A 12797-nucleotide genomic window follows, 5' to 3' on the forward strand; every position below is an offset into this window, starting at 1 on the left:
CTGAAAGGGCAATATTACTCTCCCACTGTTTTTTTTTTTTTTTTTTTTTCAGGGAGACTTTAGAAACCAAATAATAAGAAAAAAATAAATAAATAAATAGGCTTTCTATAGCCCACTGAATGAGAGATAGCACACACAGCAGTGGCACACAAGCCCTGACTGAGGCCAATATTTTTCTCCCACTGATTGATGTAGTGTTTTTGTGTTGAGGTAGATTTTAGAACACAAATCAAGGAAAAAAAAATGCTTTCTATGGCCCACTGAATGAGAGAGGTGGCACACCCAGGAGTCAAGACTGGCACACAAGCTGAAAGGGCAATATTACTCTCCCACTGTTTTTTTATGTATTTTTTGTTTTTTAAGGGAGACTTTAGAATCCCAATAATATTTTAAAAAAAAAATAAATAGGCTTTCTATGGCCCACTGAATGAGAGAGGTGGCACACCCAGGAGTCAAGACTGGCACACAAGCTGAAAGGGCAATATTACTCTCCCACTGTTTTTTTATGTATTTTTTGTTTTTTAAGGGAGACTTTAGAAACCCAATAATATTTTTTTTAAAAAATAAATAGGCTTTCTATGGCCCACTGAATGAGAGAGGTGGCACACCCAGGAGTCAAGACTGGCACACAAGCTGAAAGGGCAATATTACTCTCCCACTGTTTTTTTAAGTTTTTTTTTTTATTACTTTCAGGGAGACTTTAGAAACCAAATAATATTAAAAAAACCAAAAAAATAAATAGGCTTTCTATGGCCCACTGAATGAGAGAGAGGTGGCACACCCAGGAGTCAAGACTGGCACACAAGCTGAAAGGGCAATATTACTCTCCCACTGTTTTTTTTTTTTTTTTTTTTTTTTCAGGGAGACTTTAGAAACCAAATAATAAGAAAAAAAATAAATAAATAAATAGGCTTTCTATAGCCCACTGAATGAGAGATAGCACACACAGCAGTGGCACACAAGCCCTGACTGAGGCCAATATTTTTCTACCACTGATTGATGTAGTGTTTTTGTGTTGAGGTAGATTTTAGAACACAAATCAAGGAAAAAAAAAAATGCTTTCTATGGCCCACTGAATGAGAGAGGTGGCACACCCAGGAGTCAAGACTGGCACACAAGCTGAAAGGGCAATATTACTCTCCCACTGTTTTTTTAAGTTTTTTTTTTTTATTTTCAGGGAGACTTTAGAAACCAAATAATATTAAAAAAACCAAAAAAATAAATAGGCTTTCTATGGCCCACTGAATGAGAGAGAGGTGGCACACCCAGGAGTCAAGACTGGCACACAAGCTGAAAGGGCAATATTACTCTCCCACTGTTTTTTTTTTTTTTTCAGGGAGACTTTAGAATCCCAATAATATTTTAAAAAAAAATAAATAGGCTTTCTATGGCCCACTGAATGAGAGAGGTGGCACACCCAGGAGTCAAGACTGGCACACAAGCTGAAAGGGCAATATTACTCTCCCACTGTTTTTTTAAGTTTTTTTTTTTTATTTTCAGGGAGACTTTAGAAACCAAATAATATTAAAAAAACCAAAAAAATAAATAGGCTTTCTATGGCCCACTGAATGAGAGAGAGGTGGCACACCCAGGAGTCAAGACTGGCACACAAGCTGAAAGGGCAATATTACTCTCCCACTGTTTTTTTTTTTTTTTTTTTTTTCAGGGAGACTTTAGAATCCCAATAATATTTAAAAAAAAAAATAAATAGGCTTTCTATGGCCCACTGAATGAGAGAGGTGGCACACCCAGGAGTCAAGACTGGCACACAAGCTGAAAGGGCAATATTACTCTCCCACTGTTTTTTTAAGTTTTTTTTTATTATTTTCAGGGAGACTTTAGAAACCAAATAATATTAAAAAAACCAAAAAAATAAATAGGCTTTCTATGGCCCACTGAATGAGAGAGAGGTGGCACACCCAGGAGTCAAGACTGGCACACAAGCTGAAAGGGCAATATTACTCTCCCACTGTTTTTTTTTTTTTTTTTTTTTTTCAGGGAGACTTTAGAAACCAAATAATAAGAAAAAAAATAAATAAATAAATAGGCTTTCTATAGCCCACTGAATGAGAGATAGCACACACAGCAGTGGCACACAAGCCCTGACTGAGGCCAATATTTTTCTACCACTGATTGATGTAGTGTTTTTGTGTTGCGGTAGATTTTAGAACACAAATCAAGGAAAAAAAAAAATGCTTTCTATGGCCCACTGAATGAGAGAGGTGGCACACCCAGGAGTCAAGACTGGCACACAAGCTGAAAGGGCAATATTACTCTCCCACTGTTTTTTTATGTATTTTTTGTTTTTTAAGGGAGACTTTAGAAACCCAATAATATTTTTTAAAAAAAATAAATAGGCTTTCTATGGCCCACTGAATGAGAGAGGTGGCACACCCAGGAGTCAAGTCTGGCACACAAGCTGAAAGGGCAATATTACTCTCCCACTGTTTTTTTAAGTTTTTTTTTTTTATTTTCAGGGAGACTTTAGAAACCAAATAATATTAAAAAACCAAAAAAATAAATAGGCTTTCTATGGCCCACTGAATGAGAGAGAGGTGGCACACCCAGGAGTCAAGACTGGCACACAAGCTGAAAGGGCAATATTACTCTCCCACTGTTTTTTTTTTTTTTTTTTTTTCAGGGAGACTTTAGAAACCAAATAATAAGAAAAAAAATAAATAAATAAATAGGCTTTCTATAGCCCACTGAATGAGAGATAGCACACACAGCAGTGGCACACAAGCCCTGACTGAGGCCAATATTTTTCTACCACTGATTGATGTAGTGTTTTTGTGTTGAGGTAGAATTTAGAACACAAATCACGGAAAAAATAAATAGGCTTTCTATGGCCCACTCAGTGAGAGATGGCACACACAGGGATGGCACTGTAGCAGAAATGCCAATCTTAATCTCCCACAAAAAAAAAAAAAAAACAGGGACTGTCCTACAATTACTATCTCCCTGCAGTAATCTAAGCCAGGTATGGCAGGCAGCAATAGGAGTGGACTGATGCACAAATTAAATAAAAAGTGTGGACAAACAAAAAAGATAGCTGTGCAGAAAGGAACAAGAGGATATGTGCTTTGAAAAAAGCAGTTGGTTTGCACAGTGGCGTACACACAGCAATACAGCTATCACGGAGCCTTCTAGGGCAGCCCAATGAGCTACAACGCTGAGGAAAAAAAAAAAATAAAATAGCTTCCACTGTTCCTGCACACCGAAGGTGGTGTTGGACAGTGGAAATCGCTACAGCACAAGCGGTTTGGTGGTTAGTGGACCCTGCCTAACGCTCTCCCTGCTTCTGACGAAGTGGCAGCAACCTCTCCCTAAGCTCAGATCAGCAGCAGTAAGATGGCGGTCGGCGGGAACGCCCCTTTATAGCCCCTGTGACGCCGCAGACAGCAAGCCAATCACTGCAATGCCCTTCTCTAAGATGGTGGGGACCAGGATCTATGTCATCACGCTGCCCACACTCTGCGTTCACCTTCATTGGCTGAGAAATGGCGCTTTTCGCGTCATTGAAACGCGACTTTGGCGCGAAAGTCGCGTACCGCATGGCCGACAAGCACAGGGGTCGGATCGGGTTTCATGAGACGCCGACTTAGCCAAAAGTCGGCGACTTTTGAAAATGATCGACCCGTTTCGCTCAACCCTAATTCAGTGTCCTCATCGGAAAGAACACTAACCATCATTTCCTCCTCACTATGCATCGCCTCCTCCTCTTTAGGCCATCCATGCTGGACAGGTATGAAACTGGGATTGGGAGTCCCCTCTATAGCACAGACCAAAAACTCCTGTTCCTCTTCATCCTTTTCCTCCTCTTCCTGTTCCTCATCTTCACTCAATGTGGCATGAGAATATTGTGTGAGGTTGGGCTTTGTGGTTTTAGCCACTGAAAATCTTGCTCCATAGCCACCTGCTCAGCATTCAAAGCTTCCTCTTTGAGATTCTGTAGTGCATGTTTTAATAGACAGAGCAGCAGGATGGTTATGATAATAGCGTCACCTTTGCTCATCATCTTGGTGCAGTACTCAAAGTTTTGAAGAACCTCACAAATGTCAGTGATCTACACTCACTCGGCAGTCGTTATGTGTGGGCAGAGTATTACTCTGATGGACATTGAGGAGCTGGAATTCAGACACTGTCCTCTGCTGCTCACTAAGCCGTGCCAACATATGAAAGGTCGAATTCCAGCATGTGGGCAGGTCACAAATCAGTCTGTGATGAGGCAAATTAAAGGATGCTGCAGCAAAGCTAGACTGGCGAAAGCCGGAGATATCTTTCAAAAATGTGCACTGACACAGTGTACCTTGGCAGCTAGGTCTGGCAAGTCAGGGTATGTTTTTAAGAACTGCTGTACAACCAAGATCACCATGTGGGCCATGCATGACACATGTACCAGCTTGCCAAGCTTTAAAGCCACTGCCAAGTTACTCCCATTATCGTATACAACCAGACTTGGTTGGAGGTTCAGTGGGGAGTGCCATTGATAGGTCTGTTCTTTTATCCCTTTCAACAGCTCTGTGGCATTGTGAGCTTTATCACTAATGTTGAGCCACCCCCTTGTGTTTGAGTTCGGTTTGGTTCATCGAATTGGGCGTGTTTGACGAATGTTCGTCGAACATTCACTGAACACCGTCAAACCCCATTGAAACCAATGGCAGGCAAACACAAACACATACAAACACATAGAAAACACATAGAAAACATCTTAAAAGGTGTCCAAAAGCTGACAAGCTGCTCAGACGAAACAACAAACACATGGAAAAGTCACAACTACTTATAGTCATGCGAAAAGAAAAGAGGGGGAGGAGTAATAGGAGGCAGAGACACAGATATAGGCATGTCATGCCCTTCTAAAATCAAGAAAGGCTGGAGTAAAAATCTAAAATCACCCTATCAACACCTAGACGTCGTGGCAAAAAAATGTAAAAAAATAAATATCTTTAGGTAGAATGGCGGCGGGTCCATTCAGAACACTTTCCTTAGAAGATTGTTGTGAAATTGGATTTTGGGCTCCCCCTGTGGCCACTGGTGGAATTGAACTGGTGTGCATCATCCTCTCTGTTCACCTGTTTCCATCAGGATGTGGGAGTCGCTATTTAGCCTTGCTCCTCTGTCATTTCCATGCCGGTCAACATTGTAATCAGAAGCCTTTCTGTGCATGTTCCTGCTGCTAGACAACTCCCAGCTAAGTTGGACTTTAGTCCTTGTTTGTTTTTGCATTTTGTTCCAGTTCACAGCTGTAGTTTCGTTTCTGTGTCTGGAAAGCTCTTGTGATCTGAAATTGCCACTCTGATGTTATGAGTTAATACTAGAGTCTTAAAGTAATTTCAGGATGGTGTTTTGATAGGGTTTTCAGCTGACCATGAAACTGCCCTTTCTGTCTTCCTGCTATCTAGTAAGCGGACCTCAATTTTGCTAAACCTATTTTCATACTACGTTTGTCATTTCATCTAAAATCACCGCCAATATTTGTGGGGGCCTCTGTCTGCCTTTCGGGGAAATTTCTCTAGAGGTGAGCCAGGACTATATTTTCCTCTGCCAGGATTAGTTAGTCCTCCGGCCGGCGCTGGGCGTCTAGGGATAAAACGCAGGCTACGCTACCCGGCTACTGTTAGTTGTGCGGCAGGTTTAGTTCATGGTCAGTTTAGTTTCCATCCTTCCAAGAGCTAGTTCTTATGTTTGCTGGGCTATGTTCTCTTGCCATTGAGAACCATAACAGAAGATGTAGTAATATCCCCATTGGGAGTTGTGTCAAAAAAAGAACCCAATACATTCAGACTAATCTACCATTTATCATATCCAAGGGCCAGGTCAGTAAAGGACAACATTGACGCGGAACCAAGTACAGTACTGTACCTCCTTTGATGAGGCAATCATTCAGGTCAAGAAGTTGGGAAGGGGCACCCTAATGGCCAAAACGGACATTGAGAGGGCATTCCGTTTACCACCTGTGCCTCCGAATAGTGTCCTCCCATTGGGCTGCTTCTGTGAAGGAGCATGCTACATAGATTGCTGTTTGCCCATTAGGTGCTCCACATCCTGCTCACTATTTGAGGCATTTAGTTGCTTCCTCGAATGGGTCATCATGGACGTTTCTAAGGGGGCACATATTATCCATTACCTCGATGACTTCTTGTGCCCAGGCCTTCCCTTGGCTGCAGGTTGAGTGGAGACAACCATTGATGGAACTCGGTCTCCAGAGCTGACCACAACTCCTCAGGTGTGTGACTCACATTTCCCAGACATTTCAATGTAAACACCGCCTGATGCCGTTGAGCCCTGGTGACAGCATAGTAAGGAGGTGTGCAGGATTCCTTCTGCGCAGTTAGAACGCGGGTGGCATTACCAGACAGGCTTTGGGTGCAGGTGGAGGACCGAGAGGAGGTTGAGGAGGCAGAAGCAGTGGAGGAACTTCTAGATACAGAGGAGCGACGAGCAACTCGTGGGGACGGCAAGACTTGGACAGCAGCCCCTTCTCCTGATGTCACCATAGTTACCCAGTGCCCAGTCACCGATATGTAATGCCCCTGTCCATGTCTACTAGTCCAAGTGTCTGTGGTGAAATGCACCCTGTTACACACAGAGTTTCTCAAGGAAGCGGTGCTGTTGTGTGTGACATGCTGGTGTAGCGCAGGCACAGCTTTCTTTGAGAAGTAGTGGCAACTAAGCATCTAATACAGGGGCACTGCGACGGACATAAGGTCTTGAAAATCCTCTGCATCCACCAGGCGGAAAGGCAGCATTTCTGTAGCCAACAGCTTGCAGATGGTGAAATTCAACCTCTTAGCTTTGTCATGGCTAGGAGGAAATGGTGTTTTACTTGTCCACATTTGAGGGACTGAAGGCTGGCTGCCGTGCTTAGACAGGGTTGAGTAGGGTGTCCCCGTCAAACTGCTGGTCTGTGAGGAAGGTGCAGGAGGCGGAGATGTTATGTTGCCTTGATCAAAATGTGGTCTCGATGTCAGAGAGCGCTCAACACCAGCAGGTGTTCCCACTTGCAAATGTCCTGACCACCTGCCAATCACACTGGCTGTTGCGGGTAAAGAGGTGGAAGGTCTGCGTCCAAAACCATGTGCGACTGCTGTCCCCACAGTCACAGAGGATGAAGAGGATGCGGATGCACTTGATGGGGCAGACGGTGGTTGACCTGGCCCACTAGGCTGCATTGTAGCACAGTGAACTTCCCACTGCAACTTATGCCTCATATCCATGTGAAGATTCATGCATGAAGTACTCAATCTAGTCATTTTTTGGCCTCTACTGAGATTTTGGTGACAAATCTTACAGACAACATGAGTTGGGTCATCCTTTGCGATCTCAAAAAATGCCCAGGCTATGCAAGGCTTAGAGCCTGTGCGACCTGAAGAGCCACCACGACTTCTGCTCAGAGGCACAATTGGGGTTGAGGATACAGTTGTTGACATGCTTCCAGTACTCCATCTCTGTCTAGGAAGGCGCAACCTAACCTCGTCATCAGACTCATCACTAGCATCCTCCTCCACCTCCTCTGCTGACCTCATGGACTATGAGTTGACAGTAAGTGGGGTCTCCAACCTCGTCATCATCATCCTGTGTGTTCTCACGCCTGTTGTCCTCAGAGCCAAACTATTCCTGCCCTGACCGAAAAGTCAAGTTTTCGTTCCAATCAGGTATCTCAGTCTCATCATCATCTTCCTTATTGTCTCCACCAACAGGAGTTACAGTTTGGGAACGAGGGTCTACATTATTCTCAGAACCTTCTTCATCTGGGCCTGGATCTGACTCACAAAGATTCTGGGCATCAGTGCAGATCATTTCCTCGTCTGGATTCACAGAAGCTCTGGAGCAGACCTCTGATTCCCAGGCTAGAGTATGAGTAAACAGCTCTGCGGACTCAACCATCTGTGTTACCCCATACTCATACGGGCAGCTGGAGACTTGGGAGCTGTGAGGAAGCAAGTGCGATTGGCGTGACACCTCTGAGGCCTGGAGTAGTTGTGATGTTGAAGTTGACATAGAGGAGAGCCCACTTGAATGAGCACTTGATATCCGTTCAAGCACCTGCTGCTTTTGTGCCTCATCTGGAATTTTCAGCGACGCTCCTAGCTATGGTCATAAGAAAGGGATCATATCAGATTGTCCACGAAAAGAAGTAGACATCTTACTTTGGCTGGGAAATGGTCTTTCTTCTGCAGATGTTACTGTTGCTTTACCACCTACCCCACAGACACAACCTTTTTTTCCCTTTCCAACACGCCTATTCCCCTTTCCACCAGCAGCAGGCCTTTTGCCACTCATTTTGGTGCTTAACTAATTGGCAACTCTGTATCTGTAGTTGATGGCACAAAAAACGATGGATGAAAACCGAGCAGAACTGAGTGGCCAAACTGTGGTACTAGGCCCAAAAGGATTTACTGGGTTAGATGCAGTAAAAATTTAGATACACAGGCGGTGTAGCTAGCTTCACAGGCGGGCTACTGTGCTGACATGCAGACACTGCTACTAAGCCCAAAAAGATTTACTGGGTTAGATGCAGTAAAAATTTAGATACACAGGCGGTGTAGCTAGCTTCACAGGTGGGCTACTCTGCTGACGTGCAGACACTGCTACTAAGCCCAAAAAGATTTACTGGGTTAGATGCAGTAAAAATTTAGATACACAGGCGGTGTAGCTAGCTTCACAGGCAGGCTATTCCTCTGATGTGCAGACACTACTCCTAGGCCCAAAACTATTTACTGAGTTAGATGCAGTAAAAATTTAGATACACAGGGGGTGTAGCTGGCTTCACAGGCAGGCTACTCAGATGACTACTAGACAATGCTACTAGCCCAAAAGGATTGGCTGAGCTAGATTACACCAAATGCTGTGACAAACACTTGCACAGCACTGGCACAGACCTGCCTGGCAAAAAGTGCTATGAACTACTGTAACCTACCCTGAAAAGGGCTGATATTACAACTAGTCCTGACTTCCGACTCCCTAAACCTATCTCTCAGAAAATTTGCTTGCAAAAAAAGACTCTTTGACTGTATAGCGCCCACAGCAGCAGCGGTGCCGTCTAACACTAAGCTGCAGCAGTGAGGAAATGGTGGCGACAAAGAAAACGGCTGGTTCTTATAGGGCAAGGACATGTGACATACACAGCCAATGACACATGCCCTTGCTTGTGTGCATCACATGCACATTGCTGTATGTGTGTGCACTGCTGATAGGCTGAGAGACTGCATTGCCCCACTGTAAATGCGGGAAAGAAAACAAAAATGGACATCGGCATTATTTCAGCACAGATCTATCCCCTGCCCACTATACACTGAAACAGTCTATTAACAATGATAAACAGTTTTAATGTGCAAATCAAGTTAGGCTTTTGGTGAACGAACAGTTATCGAACAGAAACTCGAACAGCCGAATTTTAAGCAAATTGTTCAAGTTCGACAAACAACTCGAACACCGCCCAAAACAGCTTGAATTTGAAATTGGCGAACAGTTTGACTCGAACACCGCTCATCTCTATTTATCACCTAAACAGATGAGCTTCAGCAGAGCATGATGCCCGCTTCACCAAGGCAGTGCTGCAGACTCTCCAGTTGGAGAGTGTTGGGGAGGTTAGATCCACTGAGGATGAGGAGGAGGAGGAGAGATAGGAAGTGGAATACGAGGAGACTGAAACCCTGATAGAAGTTGGGCCCGCTATTCTTGGTGTGGGTAAGATGTGAGACGTTCCAGCCTCTGTCTCTGTCCTAGACTCCACGAAATTAACCCAGTGTGTCATCAGGGAAATCTAGCATCCCTGTCTATTAGAACTTATCCAATTGTCTGTTGTTAGGTAATCGTTCCCTGTGACTGCATTGGCCAGAGCACGGCTGATATTGTGTAACACGTGCTTATGTAACACTGAGACAGCACACTGGAAAAATAGTGAAGGCAGGGAATCAAGTACCATGGGTCTGCCATCACCAAGAGGTTGCAGAAAGACTCAAAACAGCAACATTTCCAGAGCTAGCAATCTGGCAATGTGGATGTTTCACATTTGGGCTTCTGGGTGGGTGGATATTTCTGCTTTCTAGTAAATGTCTGGGGTAGGGACAACTGAATGCTGCCCTGGAAAAATGAACTGGACGGGGTTGCTGACTGGCGTGTCTGTGCAACTGTAGATTGTGAACAGGAGGCATCAGTGCCTGATTGGTGGACAGCAGATTGGGAAGGCCATAACAGGAAAGGGCAGTGGTTTCACCCTCAGACACAGATTTTGTATCCAGGTGTTCTGTCCACCTACTGAAGTGCTTGGCTGTCATGTGCTTTTGAATGCTGGTGATGCTCAGGTTGGCTTTGTTCTTGCCTCTTCTTAGCTTGGTTTTGGTCGATGCTACAAATTACGGATGTTTTGTACGAAGTAATTTCAGAAAAAAGCTGCCATACAGGGCTGCCATACAATGTACCCTTTGCCTGTTATCTAGCCAAGTGGGTGGGCTCTATAGAACAGTTGACTGAGTTCTCCATCTGGACAAACCTCCACCTCTTCTTTCCTGTTTTCATGCTATGGATCCATCCCTCGCTGCACTGCTGTGCTCGTTAGGTGTTCCACCGTGTCAGGTTGGATCATTGGCCTCATCATCGACCACATCATCTTCCAATTGATCAATCTGATCCTCCTTTTGAGTTGCTATTTTGGGTTGACCTGAGGGCAACTCTGCATCTTCATTATCCTCCACCTCTTCAGACATGAATTGACCTTACCCAACGTGGCTTTCTCCTGGCTGTAGGTGCTCAAATATTTAGGCATCACTGCACTCCACCTCCTCATGACCCTCTTTAATGGTACACATTGAGAGGCCTGAAAAATTACAAGGGAACAGTTCTTCAGAGTAGCCAGCGTTGGGGTCATATGTCTCCTGGGAATCTAAATGGTGGGAGGACCAGTTTGAGGATTCAGAGGCCCAGCCTCTTGGCTAATGAGACAGGACCATGTGGAAGACATTGTGGTGCTGCTTGTCAACACACTGGAGCCTTTATCTGCCATTCAACCCACAACATCTATGCATTTGTCTGGGTTTGTTATTGGTATAGCGCTCTGAAGCTCTGATGATACAGTCATTTTCTCATCTGTCACACGGCCTTGGAGGACATCACCACATCCATGTCCCTTAATGTCACCCTTTCTCATATTGAGCTTATGAAAGAAACAATTTCCTGGCTTTATTCTTTGCAAGTACTCTCAAAGAGGTGTTACAGTATGCACGGAAAGTATTCAGACCACTTTAAATTTTTCACTCTTTGTTTCATTCCAGCCATTTGATAAATTCAAAAAAGTTTATTTTTTTCTCTTTAATGTATAGTCTGCACCCCATCTTGACCAAAAAAACCCAGAAATGTAGACGTTTTTGTAAAATAGTTTTCTATCTCATGAATAGCACATAGAAAAAAGCTATTCAGAATTGCAGTAACATCACAGAGAAGCAGAGAAGATGCTGTCAAAAGCGCAGTAGGAGAGAGTATTAATACAGTTATGTACACACACATTTAGTGAATAAACAAAATGTTAGCAAGTGTGCTTTTTTAGTAAGATCCAGAGACCCCTTGAAATTTTTCACTCTTTGGTTCAATGCAGCCATTTGGTTAATTAAAAAAAGTTTATTTTTATTCTCATTAATGTACACTCTTAATCTCATCTTGAAATATCACATGGTCATAAGTATTCAGACCTTTCGCTCAGTATTGAGTTGAAGCACCCTTTTGTGTTAGTACAGCCATGAGTCTTCCTGGGAATGATGCAACAAGTTTTTCACACCTTGATTTGGGGATCCTCTACCATTCTTCCTTGCTGATCCTATCCAGTTCCATCAGGTTGGATGGTGAACGTTGGTGGACAGCCATTTTCAGGTCTCTCCAGAGGTGCTCAATTGGGTTTCGGTCAGGGCTATGGCTGGGCCAGTCAAGAATTATCACAGAGTTGTTCTGAAGCCAGTCCTTTGTTATTTTAGCTGTGTGCTTAGGGTCATTGTCTTGTCGGCCACGTCAGAGGTCCAGAGCACTCTGGAATAGGTTTTCACCCAGGCTATCTCTGTACTTGGCCGCATTTATGATTCCTTCAATGACAACCAGTCATCCTGGCCCTGCAACTGAAAAACACCCCAATAGCATGATGCTTCCACCACCATGTTTCACTGTTCGGATTGCATTAAGCAGGTAATGAGCAGTGCCTGGATTTCTCCACACATACCACTTAGAATTATCACCAAAAATGTCTATCATTGTCTCATCAGACCAGAGAATCTTTGTTCTCATAGTCTGGGAGTCCTTCATGGCTCCTTGGCCAGTTCCTTTGACTGCATGATTCTCATTTGGTCTGACATGCACTGTGAGCTGTGAGGTCTAGTGATGAGCGAGTATTCTCGTTGCTCGGGTTTTACCGAGCATGCTCGGGTGATCTCCAAGTATTTGTTGGTGCTAGGAGATTTAGTTTTCCTCGTCTCAGCTGCATGATTTATGGCTGCTGGACAGCCTGACTACATGTGGGAATTCCATAACAAACAGGCATTCCTCACATGTATTCAGCCTGTCTAGCAGTTGTAAATCATGCAGCTGTGGGTGACAAAAATGAAATCTCCGAGCACTAACAGATTCTCGGAGACTACCCGAGCGTCAGAACACAGGCTTAAAGCGATATGCTCCTGGATACAAATATAAATGTGTACCTAATGACCTCTAATGATGAGAACTGGTACTACATTGTGAATTAACTTGCTGCACATTAATGGGCAGAACACTCCCCGCTTGGCATCAACGGATGCCACTATTTGGTTCCTTTGGGG

Source organism: Ranitomeya variabilis, chromosome 1 (assembly GCF_051348905.1).
Source record: "Ranitomeya variabilis isolate aRanVar5 chromosome 1, aRanVar5.hap1, whole genome shotgun sequence".
In the NCBI taxonomy this organism is placed as follows: Eukaryota; Metazoa; Chordata; class Amphibia; order Anura; family Dendrobatidae; genus Ranitomeya; species Ranitomeya variabilis.